Source organism: Rhineura floridana, chromosome 4, assembly GCF_030035675.1.
Source record: "Rhineura floridana isolate rRhiFlo1 chromosome 4, rRhiFlo1.hap2, whole genome shotgun sequence".
Classification (NCBI taxonomy): Eukaryota; Metazoa; Chordata; class Lepidosauria; order Squamata; family Rhineuridae; genus Rhineura; species Rhineura floridana.
This window is the reverse complement of record NC_084483.1, coordinates 96216941-96234490: the sequence shown is the minus strand read 5'-3', so window position 1 is coordinate 96234490 and position 17550 is coordinate 96216941. Positions and strand designations below refer to the sequence as shown.

At 42.1% G+C, this 17550-nt stretch overlaps 1 long non-coding RNA gene across 1 annotated transcript in view; it reads right to left on the bottom strand.

Annotated features, from left to right (window-relative positions):
• The window catches only part of LOC133383296 (uncharacterized), a 56227-nt gene extending 43825 nt beyond the window's left edge, over positions 1-12402 (bottom strand). The window contains exon 1 of the long non-coding RNA XR_009762234.1: positions 11967-12402. This is a non-coding gene — a long non-coding RNA (uncharacterized LOC133383296). The remainder of the gene's footprint in view (positions 1-11966) is intronic.
• Positions 12403-17550: the final 5148 nt, after the last annotated feature.

Below are 17550 nucleotides of genomic sequence, written 5' to 3'. Positions count from 1 at the left end.
CCCATCTTGTCTGGACTGAATCTCAGTTTATTGTCCCTCATCCAGTCCATTATGTTTTCCAAGCACTGATTCAGAACACCCATTGGCTCTCCTGGATTTGATAAAAATGTGAGACAGAGCTTGGTGCCATCAGCATACTGGTGAAACCTCAGCCCATGTCCCCAGCTTTGCAAGTGTACTTTCCCATTTACAACACAGTCTAACGACTGTACTGAATTCAGACTGTGTCCTTATAGCACAGCCTCTCCCAAAATCTACCTGCTGATTGAGATCATCAAGTCAACAAACAATTTCCATCAAATGATTTCCTCCACTCGGCACCTGAAAGGCTGAGAGTAGTTTTTGCAGGTGATTATTTCTGTGCCCCCCCCAGGTTTATTCTAAACTTTTTTCCTACTGAACAAGCAGACGGCATACTGCTTGCCCCCTAAACTATTCCAAGTAATAAGTCCCATAATATACTTTTAGCAGGTCTTTTTGGGGGGACAGTACTCACTAGTATGGAGTACCAGCCAACACCCCTTTTTTTATATCCATGCCACCCATTTTGCACTGGCACCCACAGTACTTTTATCAAGCTATAAGTACTGGCACCTTATTTATTTTTGCCAAAAAAGCACTGACTAGTAGTATAAGGTTATGAAGATTTGAAAGGAACCAATATTATTCATTCTCTGTTTCTTTTTATCTTTTCTCATCTATTTCTTTTTCAGAAACTACCTTGTTCCTTATTCAATCCCATATGCTCAACTGCCTAAAAACTTACTTCATACTGCACAGATTTTTTGACATTGCATAAAATATGTCTAGCTGCATGTTAGAATAAACCTTGCTCTCTCTCCTTTCATGTTTAGGATAACTGGAACCAATGCATACAAGTCAAAAATAATGGTGAAAGTTACCAGTTTGGACAACAAGCTGCTACTGGTCCATTCATGGGGCATTTCAGGGGGAGAAATAGCCTTGCACTGTTTTCTTCCCTTAGACTAGTATAAAAGTAGAGTCTAATGAGACATGCTAGTGGCACAACCCACCCCAGTGTGGTGAAGTGGTTAGAGTGTCACAGTAGGATCTGGGAGACCAGAGTTCAAATCTTGATTCAGCCATGAAGCTTGCTGGGTGACCTTGGGCCAGTCACAGCCTCTCAGCCTAACCTACTCCACAGGGTTGTTGGGAGGATAAAATGGAGAGGGGGGAGAACCATGTACATACTTTGAGCTCCTTGGAGGAAATGTGGGCAACAAATGTAATGTAATAATAAACCCTGTGAGTGGGGCTAAGCATTGTAATGCAAGGGACTGAAACTATTTAAAGATAAGAAGCAGATAAGAAGCAGATAAGAAGCAGATAAGAAGCAGAAGAAGCAGAATCCTTTCATGGCCCACATTTACACACACACCCCAAAACTACCCTGAACTGCTTTTCTTCCATTGTTGGGGTGGGTAGGAATGCTCTTGCTCTCAAAATCCAGCCAGGACAAAAAAAAGTAACTGTGGGAAGATAGGAGGGAGAGATAGCTGTGGGAGATGTCAGAGCCCCTTTAAACCTGTTTCATCATTAGCATCCTGTGCTGTATAATAGGGGTGGGCAGACTTCAGGCTTGTCAGATCTACTTGGTATTTTTAGTAAAATCCCAAGATCTGCCTGTCTGAACTAGAGGCAAAAGACCTACTGTTAGAATTCAAGAACAAAGGTGCCTCCTAGCCTAGATATTTGCTTTAGTACCATAACTGAAATGACTTCACAGCCTTTTCACACCGTGTTCACTCTGGTTAGCTTTCTTAAATTCAGCTAATCTAAACTGAGGAAGTCCACCTTTTTAAACACCTAGGAGTCAGAAACTCATCGATTTACTGCAAACCACGTGCAAACCACTCAGAGACCTACTAGTTGATCCTGATTTACCTTCTGTCCACCCCTGCTCTCCAATGCAGGTCTGCTTCCCAGCTGGATCCTCAGTAGGAGGAAAATCAGGTCACAAAGATCAGTAAGCACTGTGTTATTTTAGTGAAAAAGGAAGTAAGTAGATGTTAAGATGGGATTGCAGGGCTCTCTGTTGGCTCAACAGATGGATCAGCTCTATAAGGCTCCTCCCCTCAATTGTCATATATCAACCCTGTGTCCAGCTGTAACCAGCTGGCTAAACACTGTGAGGACAAAGTTGCTCGGTTCCATAGTGATTTAGGCATTGCTACTGCAGCACTTCCAACCGAGGTATCCAATGCAACGTCGAACCTAATGTTGTGGGATCAGTTCCAGCTAATGTAGCCTGATGATGTGGACAAGATGCTTGCAGTGATGTGCCCAACCACCTACCCATTAGATCCTTGTCCATCCTGGCTTATTAAAACTAGCTGGAATGAGGTGACTGAATTAACTTTTAAATGCCTGCTGAAAACCTTCCTGTTCTGCCAGGCTTATGCAGGCAATTAAAATGCCTTTTTGCAACAGCTTCCCTTTGTTTTTATTATTTATTTATTAGATTTATATATGCCCTTCCTCCCAGTAGTAGTGTATTTTTAAATGTTTTTTTATTAGATGGTTATTTGTTTTAACTACTTGTAAACCTCTTTGATGTTTTTAACGAAATAGTGGTATACAAATATATTTATAAATAAATAAAATAAACAGCTACTCTGTCAGGCTATAACAGAGGGAGAAATGGGACTGTCCAGTGGCTCAGCTGAGAGTCCAACAACTTTGGGCTCCTCCTTAAACTCTTTCCATTCCAACCCATTGTTCTTACAAGAACTGTGTAACTAGTGTGTGTGTGTGTGTGTGTGGGAGAGATAGCCACCACCAAAATGTCTGGCTTGCCTAGAGGAGAAATGATGCCCCACTCGACGCGCAGCTGACGAGTGGGGCCTAGTTGCAGATGGGGGCAAAGCTGCCGCCTCCATCTTTGTTTGGGGGAACGTCGTGAGTCACACCTATTGTGTGCATGCGACGTGCAGCATAGAAGGGCGGGGCTTCTGGCCTTATTTAAGTCCAGCCACCCCTCCTACCTTCCTCTTTGCCAGCGCGACGCCCACCTCGCCCGCCCTCTTTTATGGTGTGCCTAGGGGTTGCTTCGGAGCCGAGTAGGAATTTTTTACCCTGCCCACCCTCGTTGGCAGGCAGGTTTTTTGCCTGCTCCACACCATGGGAGTGGGACGGAATCGGGTTAGGGGGCGTTGTGATTAATAGGTGGTTTTGGCTTATTTGGCTAACTTGAATGTATTGACAGGTCAATGACCTACCGGGCTATGCATCTTGCACTGGTGCGGGAAGGGAAATAGGTAAGGACAGCTAGGTGGCCCCCTTAGGCACCTTTGGAGGTGATTGGCGGTTCCAGAGGCCTGTCTGTCAGGGCTTTACGGCTCGAGGGCAGAATATGGGCTGCTTCTGGGGCCAACTTATCTCATCTACCCAGGGGTTATATGGCCCCGGGTGGGGATGATGTGGGAAGGCCCCCCTACTCACCTACAAGGTGTGGCCGGGGTAAAGGGTAAGCAGATGGACTTGCCCTTGCCCCAGCAGGGGCTGGTCGCCCAAGAGCTGTGTGGCAAGCTACTTGCTTATAGATAGTTCCTGCACCTAGGTTTCCCTCTGCAGGTCACTTTAAATTGGGTTTTTGTTTGCTATAATTTAAATAAAGTGGCCCTTGTTCAACCCAAGCTGACGTCTCTGTGTCTTATTTCGCCCCTCGACTGCAACTGAGAGAGAGACTGGGGATGGCGTGTCAGCAACTTACAACAAAACTAGGTAAGAGCATCATTGTAACAGGTTTATAGAAAACAGAAGACAAAAAAAGCAGCCCTTGACAACCCTGACATCCTAACACTCCTCCACCAGCACAAAGGAAGAAATATCACCAAATCTCCAGGAGATTTCAAAACCATCAGAGATAAGCAATATGGACTGACATAAGATAGTTTCGCCCTAACAAATCTGACACATTTCCCCCAAGAAAATCAAATCAGTAGAAACTGGGGACATGGTAGTTGTATTATATTTTCAGTTAAGCTTTTGATTCAATGCCTTATAAAAGCCATTCTCCAAAGCCAGTTCTAATCAGCTTGGCTACAACTGCTGTCACATGGGCAATGTGCCATAAACAAAGGGCCGTGATCACTCTCAAGGTTGAATAAAGACTCCTGTCTTTATTCATTCCCGAAGTAGGACAAAAACAGGAAATTTGCAAATAACATTGAATTTACAGGAGGCAGGATGTTGTCATAAGAGATACAGCTTTCAGAATTAAAAGCTTTAGAGTTTTACCACTAGGAAAAATACATTCCCTGACATAAATACTGAAATTAGAAAAGTGGAAGTTCAAAAGGCAATACAATGTACTTTAGACTCATTGGCCATTTGAAAGCATTCTTTTATGAAATTATCAAGCTGAGGCAAACTTACTACTTGAGTGCCATGGCTCTCTGGCATTCATAAATTCCTGAAAGCAATCCTACATGTAACTACTACAATTAAAATTCCTAGAGAGAGATTAGGAAAAATTGCTGATATCATTTCCATATTTATCTGTAGTGTTAATAAAGTTTTCTAGTTAGAGGAGTTTCCCTCAGTATTCGGGAGACACACCATGACAGCCAGCTCTGGTAAGAACAAGGGGATGATGCACTTCTATAGCGAGCAGGCAATTGGGAATTCTGAATCGTTAACTTGAATCTCTGTAAACTGATATATCACTACCCTTTATATGAAATGAAACATTATGTGTCATTTTGAGGTAGGAATTTCAATGCATTTTTCCCTTACAACTCTTTTTCTTAATTTTTATGTTCTTCCACTACCCCACCTTCTCACATCTTCCAAAATAAAACTCTTCTCATATATTATTGTAGTAGGGTTTCCGTAAGGTATTTCTGTTTTTTTATGACATCATTTTGAATGGAGCATAACAGATGTCCCCCAAAGAACTCTGAGAATTTCAGCTTTGAAACTACTCAGAAAGATCTGAGGGAACTTTTGAGTTCCCCCACCCCTCATAAATCTGAAAATCTCAAAATGTCTTGGTTGAGACCATGACAGTAAATCAGGTTTAAAAACAGGTTTAAAGTTGTCACATAAACCTTCTTTTATGGGGCATCAAGCAAAGACAAATTGGGTGCCCAGCTCTTTGGGGGTCAATAAATCCCTATAACAAATCCCTGTAATACTTTGCTGATCTCCTAGGCCTAGGGTGTGTGGTTCCGAGTACATTCCCTGCTAGGGTTGCCAGGTTCTTGGCCTGAGACTGGTTGCCAGGCCAGGCCTCCAGAGGTCTTCTGTATCTTTAAAAGTTGCGCAGGGGGAAGGGAGAATTCCACCTTGTGGTTTTTCTCATTACAGAGTTGCAAGAACACCTGCACTTGGCTGAGTTTCTCTTCTCCTAAAGATACAGGATCAGTCTCAGGCCATGGACCTGGCAACCCTATTCCCTGCTGAAACACAAACTAAAGGACGGGTAATGGTAGCCTAAGAAGACCATCTTATGGAGGGTAAAAGGCCATTGTTTCCAATTCCCAGGAAGAAAGCAAGGTGAACTTGCTTATGGAAGTTTCAGGAGTGCAAAGGAATCATTAGGGTGCAGGAAGGATACTATCACCATATTCCTTTGCCTAGCGGTCAGGCCCTAGCTAAACACAGCCAATTGTGTTTGATAATTTAATCATTCTGTACTTGGTTTAAATTGCAAGGAAGTTATGTTCAACAACAACTCAAAATGTTTCAAACTGTAAGCTTCCTGGTGGGCAAGTTGACCAAGATTGGTTAAAATTGCATTCCTTAGGTTTTTAAGAAGACAGATAATAATTAAAGAGATACATGTACTGTATAGCTAGTTATGTAATTGCGTCAAATACCAACACGTTACAAGGGCTGATTGATAATTCTAGGCTTAAAGATACTGTATCTTTGCAAGACCCTTTCTTTAAACCATCTTATTTTGTGTTCCTTGTATATTATGAAGAGTTTTATATATTATTTACAGATAATACTACTTTTAACACGATATGCACCTGATCATTGGTAATCAGGTTCAATATTTTTTCCTACCAATAAATGAAAACCAAAATGTAAACATGTGGCAAAAGTATTAATCCACACCCCAAAAGGGAGTATCACAAGTAAGGAGTTCAAGAGCTGCAATGCATTTAACTGTATCACAGTGGTGAACTAGGGCCAAATTTAAATGCAACAAGGCCATGCAAAAACCACTTGCACATTAAGGTGTTTCATGCAGAAATCTCATTTAACAGTAATCTCATTTAACAGATACTTGCAGCATGTACTGGGGCCATTTTTATAACAAATTATCATACCAATAATATGAGGCTCAGGAAAGAAATCTAATAATTACAGTGCTGCTGCATGCGAATGGCCCAGTAAGTGAGACAGCAGAGGCATGGAATGCCTAGACAGGTAAACGCTTTTGATGCAACTGCATCATGTTTCAGTCAGACCTCAGTGTGAGGATTCTAGAGAACAGAAGAGATTGTGTTTCAGTGATTCGCTATAGGTGAACCTTGGAAGACTATCAAAACATCATTATAATATTTTGTCAAGACAGAGGTTATGATTTTCATATAAAACAGCCAAACTGTCACTAAAAGTCTTGAAACAATGGCTGTAGTGACATTTTCTTCAGGTGTAGAATGTACATTTCACTAGTAATCCAGACTACTTTTGGTTTTTCAGGAAGCTCTAGGGATTGGCAACCTAGCAGCAGATAGGAAGATACTCAAGTCTTATTTTTATTCTGTAGCTAATGCTCAAATCAGAACGTGTGAGGCTCCAGTGCTTTTCATTTTAAAAACAACAGTGTTATATTAAATAGTTCACATAGCCTGCACGGCAGTTTGGAAGAAAGTGCATGGACAATGAGTCAACCACAACCTCTGCACTTCTTGGTAGGTAATAATTGTGTAGCCTCTGCACTTTTTAGCAGGCAGTAACTTCCCAGTCCTCTCTTCAAAATTTCTGGCATTTTTTAGGGTGAGGGCACGCTAGGACACATTGAAAGGAATAGCTCTAAAATCAGTTTTTGTACCTGACAAGGTAAGAGTCTGAATATATAAGTTTCTTTCTCTCAGTATGAGCCCCAGAGGGTTCAAAATGACTAAGAGCTCTGCAATGTATTGGAATAATTTATGGGAACTTCATAACCATGATGGCTACATGGAATTTCCACACATGAACATGATGGTCTTCTACCATATGGCAAAACCTTTCCTTTTTTTAAAATAATAATAATAATAATAAATTGTATTTCTAGGCCGCCTATCTGGCCGCACAAGCGGCCACTCTAGGCGGCGTACAAGATAAAGTAAAATACAACATACAAACTACATAAAAACCCAAGAACTACAATATAAAACGAAACAATAAAATACAAAAATTCAGTCGTAAAATCTGACAGGTCTGCTCATAGCTTTTACACTGCTGTGGGATTATAAATTATGTTTAATTTTGATGCCATCTCTGTCTGGCTATTGTTTTTGCTTGGTGCTTTTTATTATTGTCATTTTTTAAAACTTGCCTCATATTGGCTTTTAAGTAATGTTATATATATCTATATATCTATATCTATATCTATCTATCTATCTATCTATCTATATAACATTATATATATATATATATAACATTATATTATATATATATAACATTTATTGTTCACATAGCTGGCTGTCTTGGACATTTCAAGGAAGGCTGGGATACAAATGTTTTAAATAAATCAATGTCATGGAATACCAGTTCCTGGGGAGCCATAATGGGGAAGGGCAATCACCTTCATGCTCTGTTTGTGGGTTTCCTGAAGGCATCTGGCTGGCCACTGCAAAAAAACAAAATGCTGGACTATAGAGACCTTTGGTCTGACCTAGCAAGGCTCTTCTTATTTCTTATGAATTAGGGTGTGTTTACCGAGTTTGCCCAAGGCACCAAGGTGAGAAGAGGGGATGCCTAGAGAAAGCACTGCTTGAGCAACATATGCCACACTTCAGGCACAGGGAAGCAATGCCAGTGGCTTAATGCAGTGGATAGATCCCTGCAGCTGTTCCTTGCTAGACTGGGGACTACTGGCTAGAAGCATCACAACTGCAAATATCCTAAAACAGAATTTCTAATGCTCGTTTATTTTTAACATTGTATTTTAGAAAAACAGTGTATTTTGCATGGAGTTTGCTTTTAAGATTAAATTGGTGTGAAATCTCAAAACACACGCAAGACTAAAATCTATAATTTGTTTCAGTTCATAAGATAGATGCTTGTTTTTATATAGCATTAAGAAAAATGTTTGGTTGGTGAGATTTTGGGGGGAGATTCTTTACATTTTTAAAGAGTTTGTATCTGTCACAATCCTGCTTTTCATTAATGTCAGAACATATACAGATACTCAAGAGATCTGCTTTGCCACATTTCAAAAGGAATATTAGCAACGCAAACAAAAACAAAATCAGGGAAAGCTTGATCTCTAAGGCATCTGTGTGGACCAGAATACACATACATATTGATATGGAATCTTCATACTCAAAATATTTGTCATGAAATTACTAAATCCAAAATACTGTTTATTTTGTAATGAGACTGAAGTGCAAACTATGGATTAAAATCTGCTCTGTAAAGGACCAACATCAATAACTACGTATGAAAAAGGAAAATTGAGTGTACGTTATTAAAGTTGCTATACAGAAGACATCATTTTCTACAGCACAGTTAAAAAGGAATTAATACTTTTTCATTAATCTGAAGTGTCTTAAGCAAAGAAAAAATGTATTAACATTTTTCAGGGGTGAGCCAATCCTAAATCAGTCGAAGCAAGCTTGTGCCAATGTAATGTACCAGGAGCTGGTAAAAAATAACATACATCTCACACCTGTACAACAAGCAGGAATTCAAGAGACACATCATTTCCCCATCACTGTAACTAAAAACAAGAGAAGCTGTACCTCTTGCATTGCTGCTTGGTCATGCGGCAGTAAAAAAAAAAACATGTCAAACATAGTTGCTATGTGGAGATACTTATTAAACCAGAAGAGAGAGATAAGCTTCAGGTCTTCAAAATATTGTACTTTGAAGATTTCAACTCAATAATCCCACTGTCTCAACCACAATAGTTTTGAATTGCCGCAATAAAATCCTTTTTTGAGGAGTACATTGGACTTGACCTACTATACTCCAAGTGCAAAGGTTCCTTTTAGCAAATAACAGAGCCCCACATCCTCCCACCACCCTTACCTTCCCAGTGTGTACACAGGCACTGTGCCAGGTCTCCAGAGGGCATGGGAAGCCTATGTACACCTCCCATACCACCATTCAGTCCTCCTCCTGCCACACAACCTTGAAGCCTCCCGTTTCCTGTAATGGCTTGGTACAATGAGTGCCCACAAGTGGAGAAAAGCAGGAAACAGAGTTCTATTATGCCCTGTGGAGATCTACCCAATGAAGCTACACCCACGGTGTGCTTGATCAAACCCACTGTGTTATTTTATTGCTGTATTTAAGCAAAGCACTGGAGATTATGTACTTCCTTTGTCTTTACTGAACATAGAACCTAGATGAATTTCAGCTGGATAAAGCATCTAGTTATGATATTGTTACAACTTTTACAGGAGAAACACTCATTATGATCAACTTATTGCTGGGCAAACAGCTCTTTCTGTCACAAATTGCTTTTGAAAGGAGTATTTGCCAAACTCAGCAAGGAAGGCCTGTGAGCAGAAGCATGCTTATCTCTCTGTGTGCACGCACACACATCAGAGTAGATTTGTTTTTCGACTTGCACAATTTAAATCAACAACAGCAAAACCAGATTGAAATGGTCAGATTAAATTTCATATTTTGCCATTCCTGAATTACCTAAAGAATACATACTCAAAAACACCTGCACATACAAATGGCACCTGCAACAAAATGTGGCAGTGTGGAATGTTAACTGTTCAGGGTCTCAACTACGCCTTCATCAAAGACACTGCAGTCCACTCCCCACATGATTTTTTTTCCTCTCTCCCTCCCCAACGGTCAGTCAGCATTACATGGCCACTAAGCATGCTCAAATCTCAGTGTGTTACTTTGGGGTTCACTGGTAGTAAACACAATGATTAGCTGAGGGCATTTCAGCGCCAGATCTTGGAACAAAACAAGTGAACTATGGCAAAGTAAGAAGAAAGTGCAATACTAAACAGTAACACTTCTTTCTGCCCAGCTGCACAATCTGGTGACAACTCAACATGTCAAAATAATTATGTTCTCTCCGACTTCTTCCTACTAGTTACCTACTTACCTTTTGGGCTAAGGTAGGCTGTGTCAGCAGCATCTCAGTGCCTGTTGGACCAGAAATAGCATCTCCACAGAGAGCCAGAAGACTATCCCTTGAAAATACATCATTTTGTCTGACACATACGAAAAGCCACCTGGAAGCTCCCCTTGTCAGTGCAACTATGAAAACTAGAAACAACACAAACGGGATGGGCCATGCCTTTAAAAAGGCAGGGATCAGGGAGGGCCTTGACCCTCTAACTGGGATGTAGGGGTGCCAGTACCTCCCCCAAAGCACAAGCCTGTCCAAGCAGGACTCAGGATAGGATTGACTGCATGCAGCCGATACAAAAAGCAGCCTAGGAGCATTCTGCCATAGGTCCCAAGAGCCCCACATCCTGGTAGCCTACTCAGGAAACCTCACCACAACTGTGCAAGGAACAACTCTATCGTTATTCCCATATTGTAGATAAGTGGGGTGGGGGAAGAAAGAAAGCGAGAGATTGCTAAGAGACGGAGTGGTTTGCCTAGTGAGCTAATGGCAGAAAAGAGATTTCAGACTACCATTCTTACCTCTTAATCTATTACACATCAGCCCTTATGAACTGGTGCTCAACTATGAAATCCATTTTCAGTGCAGTAATCAAAGAATGTGTCTCTGAGAGTGTGCAGGGCCCTTTCCCTTTACTACTAACAAACCATCGCTGATACAGGTTGCCAGATCAAAGGTTGTAACTGTAATCATTCACAAGAATTAAAAGCATGCTTGTAATTCTAGAAATGAAACTACAAGGCTCATGGGGTAGTCCTGGGCAAGTCACTCTCTCAGTCCAGGCAACATCACAGGTGTGTTAGAGGAAACGTTGTAAAGCAACTTTTTTGAAAACCCTACAAGGGGCTACAGCAATAGATAATTATCCAGGAGCAGCTCACTGGAAGAAATCTGCTGACAGAAAAATCCAATGCATGATGGCAAAATTCAGAAAGCAATCCCTTCTCGCCAGTTGAATGGGACTTGCTCTCACGTAAGGGTGTATAGAGGGTTGCAGCCTTGAATTACCTACCTGCCGCCTTTACCCATAGGGAATATTCTGACGAAAGCTTGTCGATAATTTGCCTGCAGTTATAATATCTCCACGAGAGATAATGTGCATTCGGTCAAAAAACAAAGCTGGACTCCCTTCCGCTTCCTATCCTGAATCAATAACATTCACACGTGCGCAGAACTTGTACAAAGGAGACTTGTTTAAAGAAAAAGACGCATCGTGACTGAACACTAACCCCTCCTCCCCCCGGTCTTGCTTGAAATGAAAGTGGGGGCACACTTTCCCCCTGAGTGGTTTGCTTCTGTACCAAACTCCCATTCGTTTGAGAAGAAAAAAAATCTCGATTCGTCGTCCCCCGCCACCGCCCCCATTGAACCGGGGGAAGCCCAAGAATGGGACTGGCACGGAGAAAAGCCTCAGCCAGAAGTTCCCGAGCAACGAGCAAGGCGCCAGGGTGCCAAAAGGACGATGAATCACGAAGCATTCTTCAAAGGAACTTGCATATTCTACCAGGAGGAGATGGGCTATATTGCATAAGCGCAACCCGGAGACAAAAGGGGAGACAAAAATACACTTTTCCCCGTGGCGCCCTCGTTCGCCTCCGCCATATCCAAATCGCCTAGCCGCGGCAGAAAACTTTGACTCGCCTCAGCCCAGATTGGCAACCTCTCGCCTTGTACTTACCAGTCACTTTAATTTATTTATTTAAGTGGCGCAGGAGCAACGAGGGACGCTCGCAGCAGGAGAAGACACCGCGGCCTTTGTCCCTCTTCGCTGAGCTGAAAGAGTCCTAAGCTTCTCGTCCAAGTAGATAATCTTGCAGCTAAGAACCAGGAAGGAGCCGCTCAAAATGTACCAGCTGCTGGCGACGGGAATGAATGGTGAAGGGCAGGAGGCGGGAACTCGGGCTGGCTCTCTGTGGCTTCTTGAAGAGATCCTATGAAATCCTTCCGGGCGGCCCCCAGAGGGGAAGGGATTACAGCCCTGCCTTCGCTTGACGTTCCCAGTTTAAACCCAGCCGCTGTAAAATCCATATGCTACGAAATCTGGATCTCCTGAAAGACTAGGCAAAGTGAAGAGAGACCCAGAGTTTCCTTGCACTATTTGTATAGTAGAACCGTTCTGTTTTGATCCGAATTTGCTCTCCCCCCCCCCATAAGTAAATCCTATTTGGTTAGTAGGCGGGATTGGAGACTCACTGAAGAAATTTAAAATGCACTCCAGTCACACCTTGAAGTATTAGCGTTATGATAATGGGAGAGAATCAACTGCACGTCAGACAAAATCGGTCAAGCCAGCTATGGAACTTGTTCTCAGTAGCAGGAACACTAGGGAAGGTGATGAGGCAGGCCATAGCTCAGTGGTAGAGCATCTATAGCAGAAAATCTGGTGTTCAATCCACAGCATCTCATAGAATCAAAGAATAGTAGAGTTGGAAAGGGTCTATAAGGCCATCAAGTCCAGGTAGCCCTGGGAGAGACTCCCTTCCTGAATTCCTGAAAAGCCGCTGCCAGTCAGTGTAAACAATACTGAACTAGATGGATCAGTGATCTGACTCATTAGAAGGCAGTTTCCTATGTCCTGATCATAAGGCCTTTCACTCCATTGAGAAGGCCTAATCAATTAGGCTGGAACCCTATACCAGGGAGTAAGTCTACCTGAACGCAATAGGACTTGCATCTGACTACACACACATGGCAACATAGTCTTGACTGGCATAGGGTTAGGTCTGTTCTCCTGGTTTAAGTTTGCATGTAAGTAGAACAACAGCTATGAGGCAAAAAACCACACTGTGTATGTGTAGCAGGCATCATCTTAGATGAAGCATTCCCGTTTGTATGAGTGGGATTGAAGAACATTTCTTTTAAGATATGACTTGCCACCTTCAAGGACTTGTATTAAAAATGCTACACAATAAAATACTACATTGTATTAAAACTACATTTTTCTAAAAAAAAAATAACTGGCTTCCCTTTTTAGTTGACTGAAAGTGTTTTAACTGATTCATCTATCTGATTTATTGATTAAAAATTGCAGCCCTAATAATCATAGAACCACTCATTGGAACAAAAAGCCTTTTCTTTCACGAGACTAATGCTGAACACCTCCCGCACCACGCCAGCCCAAATAGGAAGCAGGCAGGTTCAGGTTCAGATTCGAGGTCAGATGCCAACTTTGTAGAATACGCTCCCCAGTGAGGTCTGCCTGGTGCCTTCATTGACATCCTTTTTGGCTCCAGATAAAGACTTACCTTTTTTCCCCAAGCATTTGATAGACTGAGATGATGTCTGTTATTAGTATGCTGCCAAAGCTTCCTGTGGCTGTATGGAGATGGTGTTACTGTTATTCTTATTCTTTTCTTAATCCTATGATGTTTTTGTTTTTGACAATGTTGTAAGTCGCTTGGACACCTTCGGGTAACAAGCAACTAATAAGTCTATGTAATAATAATGATGATGATAATTTTAATAATAATTTGATGACTTTATAAGATTAGACAAATTCATGGATAAGCCTGTCTGTCAGAGGCAATATCTATCGCTGGGAATCACAAGTGGAGAGAGTGCTGTGGCACTCAGGATCTGCTTGTGGGCTTCCCAAAGGCATCTGGTTGACCACTGGGAACAGAATGCTGGACTAGATGAGCCTTTGGTCTGATCCAGCAGGACTCTTTTGTGTGCGTCTGTGGGTGGGTGGGTAAGGCAGGGATGAACCCTAATCTCCAGATTTCTACCTTTCATTTTCTAAAACAGAGTAATTTTCTAGCATTTGTAGAACCAGAGATAAGACGTAAAATGTACAGGCACAGTTCTCATTTTTTTGGTACCAAACTAGCCTGCTCCCTGCTTTCAGTGTTTTGCTTGGTTGCTCCTGGAAAAAATCCTGCACAGCCATGGTCTCTTCTTACATAAAAGGTGCGACTTCCAGGCACCACTGAGCAACCCTAGATCCTCTTTTAGGAAACTAAGCACATGCTGTGAGAGTGGGTGGTGGTGGTTTTTCCTCGATTTTTAGCATTATATTGTTAGGAGCTCCCTACTTCCTCACAATAAGATGCCCAAGGAACTTCACTACTGGATTTACAGTGCACTCCTATACATATCTTCTTAGAAGTAAGTGCCATTGAGTTCAGTAGGGTTTATTCCCAGGTAGCTGGTATAGCACAGTGGGGAGGAGAGCCTGGCTGGAAATCCAGAGTCTGTGAGTTCAAATCCACGCTCATGTCTCCTGGGTGTCAAGGGCCAGCTAAAAATCACCCCCACAGTGAGTGGCTCGGGGGTTATGTGCCCTGCCACCTGTGCAGCCGTGGGCAAGCTGCATAGTCCCAAGGAGACCAATTGCCCCCCAGCTGGCAGTTGCGGACAAGGAAGGGGCTGGCTTGTGCAGCTGTGGCAAGCTGAGCAGGCCCTAGCCAGCTGGGAAGGACTAGTCTCAGAGGGAGGCAATGGTAAACCCTCTCTGAATACCGCTTACCATGAAAACCCTATTCATAGGGTAGCCGTAAGTCAGGATCAACTTGAAGGCAGACCCAGCAGTTGGGTACAAGATTGCACCCTTAGCATGATTTGGAGGAGAGAGATTTGGAGGCTATAGCGTCTTTGTAATATTTGCTTTATGTACAGATATGCAAGCAGAGCATAAGTGAAGGCAAAAGAAAAATGAAAATGTACTGCCTTCAAGTTGATTATGATTTATGGCAGCCCTATGTATAGGGTTTTCATGGCACTCAGAGGAGGTTTACCATTGCCTTCCTCTGAGGCTGAGAGGCAGTGACTGGCCCAAGATCACCCAGTGAGCTTAATGGCTGTGTGGGGATTCAAACCCTGGTCTCCCAGGTCGTAGTCGAACATCTTAACCACTACACCACACTGGCTCTCTAATAAGCACTCCTATAAAACAGATTACGTGCTGCTGTGCATCAGATCCCCAGGCAGAGACCCTGCACTCTAAAGTGCTTCGCCTTCAGCCAAGTCTCATCTTTTTCTGTTTGAAAAGTAAGCCTCACTGAATGCATGAGGATCACAGCCTTAATTTGCAAAGAAGCCAGGATCTTGTAAGGAGTTCTGCTTTGATCTAAGGCTCTGAGTGTCAGACTAACAGTAGCAGGGAGAAGAGCAGAGCCAGTTAAACAAAGTTGACAGCTATAAGAGGAAGAGATTACATTTCTTTTATTCAAGCATCTGTTCAAATATACAATCCCAAAATTAGTTCTTTCCTCCTTCCACGCCTCTGTACATATTTATGGAAGGATCAGAGTACAAAAAAGACCAGCATTATAACGCTATAAAGAAACAAGGACACGAAAGAAAAAAGGAAAAAAAGAACGGGTGAACCCCCCCCCCCGGCTCATTTCTGAATCCGTTTAGTAATTACAAGCTTTCTTAGTAAATGTTTGGGGAAACTTGCAAGAGTTCTTTCCGTGTTCATATTGTTGACATATGCATATTAAGAGTGCCATAGGCATGTACTTTACTGTAATGCCCCCGGGAATTGTAGTTTGCAGCAGCACCTGGCCAGAGAAATTCAGCCAAACACACCAGGGAACCAAAGTAGCTTGTAGACCGGGATGGAAGGCAGGGGGGAGGGGGGACAGTTATATACAGTGTTTGCAAGAAACAATCAAAAGCATTGACCAGAACAGAGAAGATGCTCACCAAACAAAAAGTTTCTTGGTTGTGGGACCTGGCCATGTAGTTCACAGTAATCAGTTAGCATTTCACCAGCAGTATGGGCTTTAACATAAAAAAAACCCTTTTGCACATGCCCTTGAGAATACTGATCAAGCTGAGCTGGAAAACAACTTTTTGGGGGGAGTGAGAATGGAGCTTCATTCACAATACAGCTGTGCATTACAAGGTGGATATACTGGTATTCTGAAATTGGCTGAAATAAGTAATTGTAAACTTTAAAACATCACTAAAATTATACTACTTCACTTTACTTACTGAAACACCTCATCTCTTGCCTGGTTTATCTCATTCTAATAAATGATTCATTTGCAAAATGATATTTTTTAAAAAGAAAAAATTCAGCAAGCTACTGCAGATAATCTTTCCCCCTCCTTGATTTCCCCCCTTTCTTCTGACTCATTAATGCCCTTGCCAAGATTTTCCTTGACTAGCTAATTTCCATAAATTCACTCATCCCAGCTTGTGTCTGATGTGCAGTTTTTGCAAAGAAATATAGGAGCAGTCAGAAATCAGCTTTATAAGAAGAACCCTATCCAGAAAGAAGCAGTGTTATCACCAGCTGCTTAAAAAAAGCAGAATATATGTCAACAAGGACAAGACAGGAAGGAAAGTTTTTGAAAGTTCTGACGAGCTGCAAATAACTAGTCATCATAACACGCTTGTCACCCCTGTCCTGCCTCCCCATTCAGAGCGTGGCTGTATGCCTGCCTTCATTTTTGTTTCCACCTCATCTAGCACATTTTTCAGTGCTTTATTTTTTTGTACATAGTAATAAACCTAGGGCTAGTTCTAGGTTTGAGAGTGGTGCTATGCAAAGTGATCTCTGATGTGTCCTTTCTTACACCAGGGCCTCCCACTCTAGCTTAGCCAATGCTGCGATGGAGGAGGCAGTTTTCAACAATGTCCTGGGTGGCATTGTGGACATTTTAAATGAGGGCTTCCTGACCCAGCAGTGCAGCCCTCATCAGATCAGAACTCTGGTCAAAGGGAGAGGCAAGGCAGGCTTCAGTGGTAGGCCTGCCAGGGTACTATGAACCGAGCAGCAGCTGCATGCTAACATTGGGACTGGTTAAACTCTGATGTAGGCCTCATTGAGCACAATGAACTTATTCCTAGTATGAATGTTAGGAGTATAGTTTAAATACTAAGATACAATCCCATGCCTTCTCTGCTGGTGATTATTCTTCCTCTCAATATTCTAATGGCATGACCTTGGAATTATTTATGCAATGATCCAGACACATGAATACTTGCATTCAGAGGCACAGGTCAGTCATGTATGTATCACTTGATTGCTCTATGCTTGGAAGTACATACAGATGGACATTATTTTAGTGATGATCCCAGTATAAAAGCATGGCAACACTGTGTCTGGGGTACACATGTAATCTCTTCCTCTAAGGGAACCTCTTACTCTAATTTACAACAGAAAGTGGATTTGCATAGTGCTGATTGGCTGGTCATTGAATCAATGACAAAGCCACCTCTCCTTTTTTTGGAGCATTTTTAAAAGTAAAAGATTGTACAAAAAGCATTATACTTTTTTAAAAAAAAGGATAGAACAAATATTTGATCAG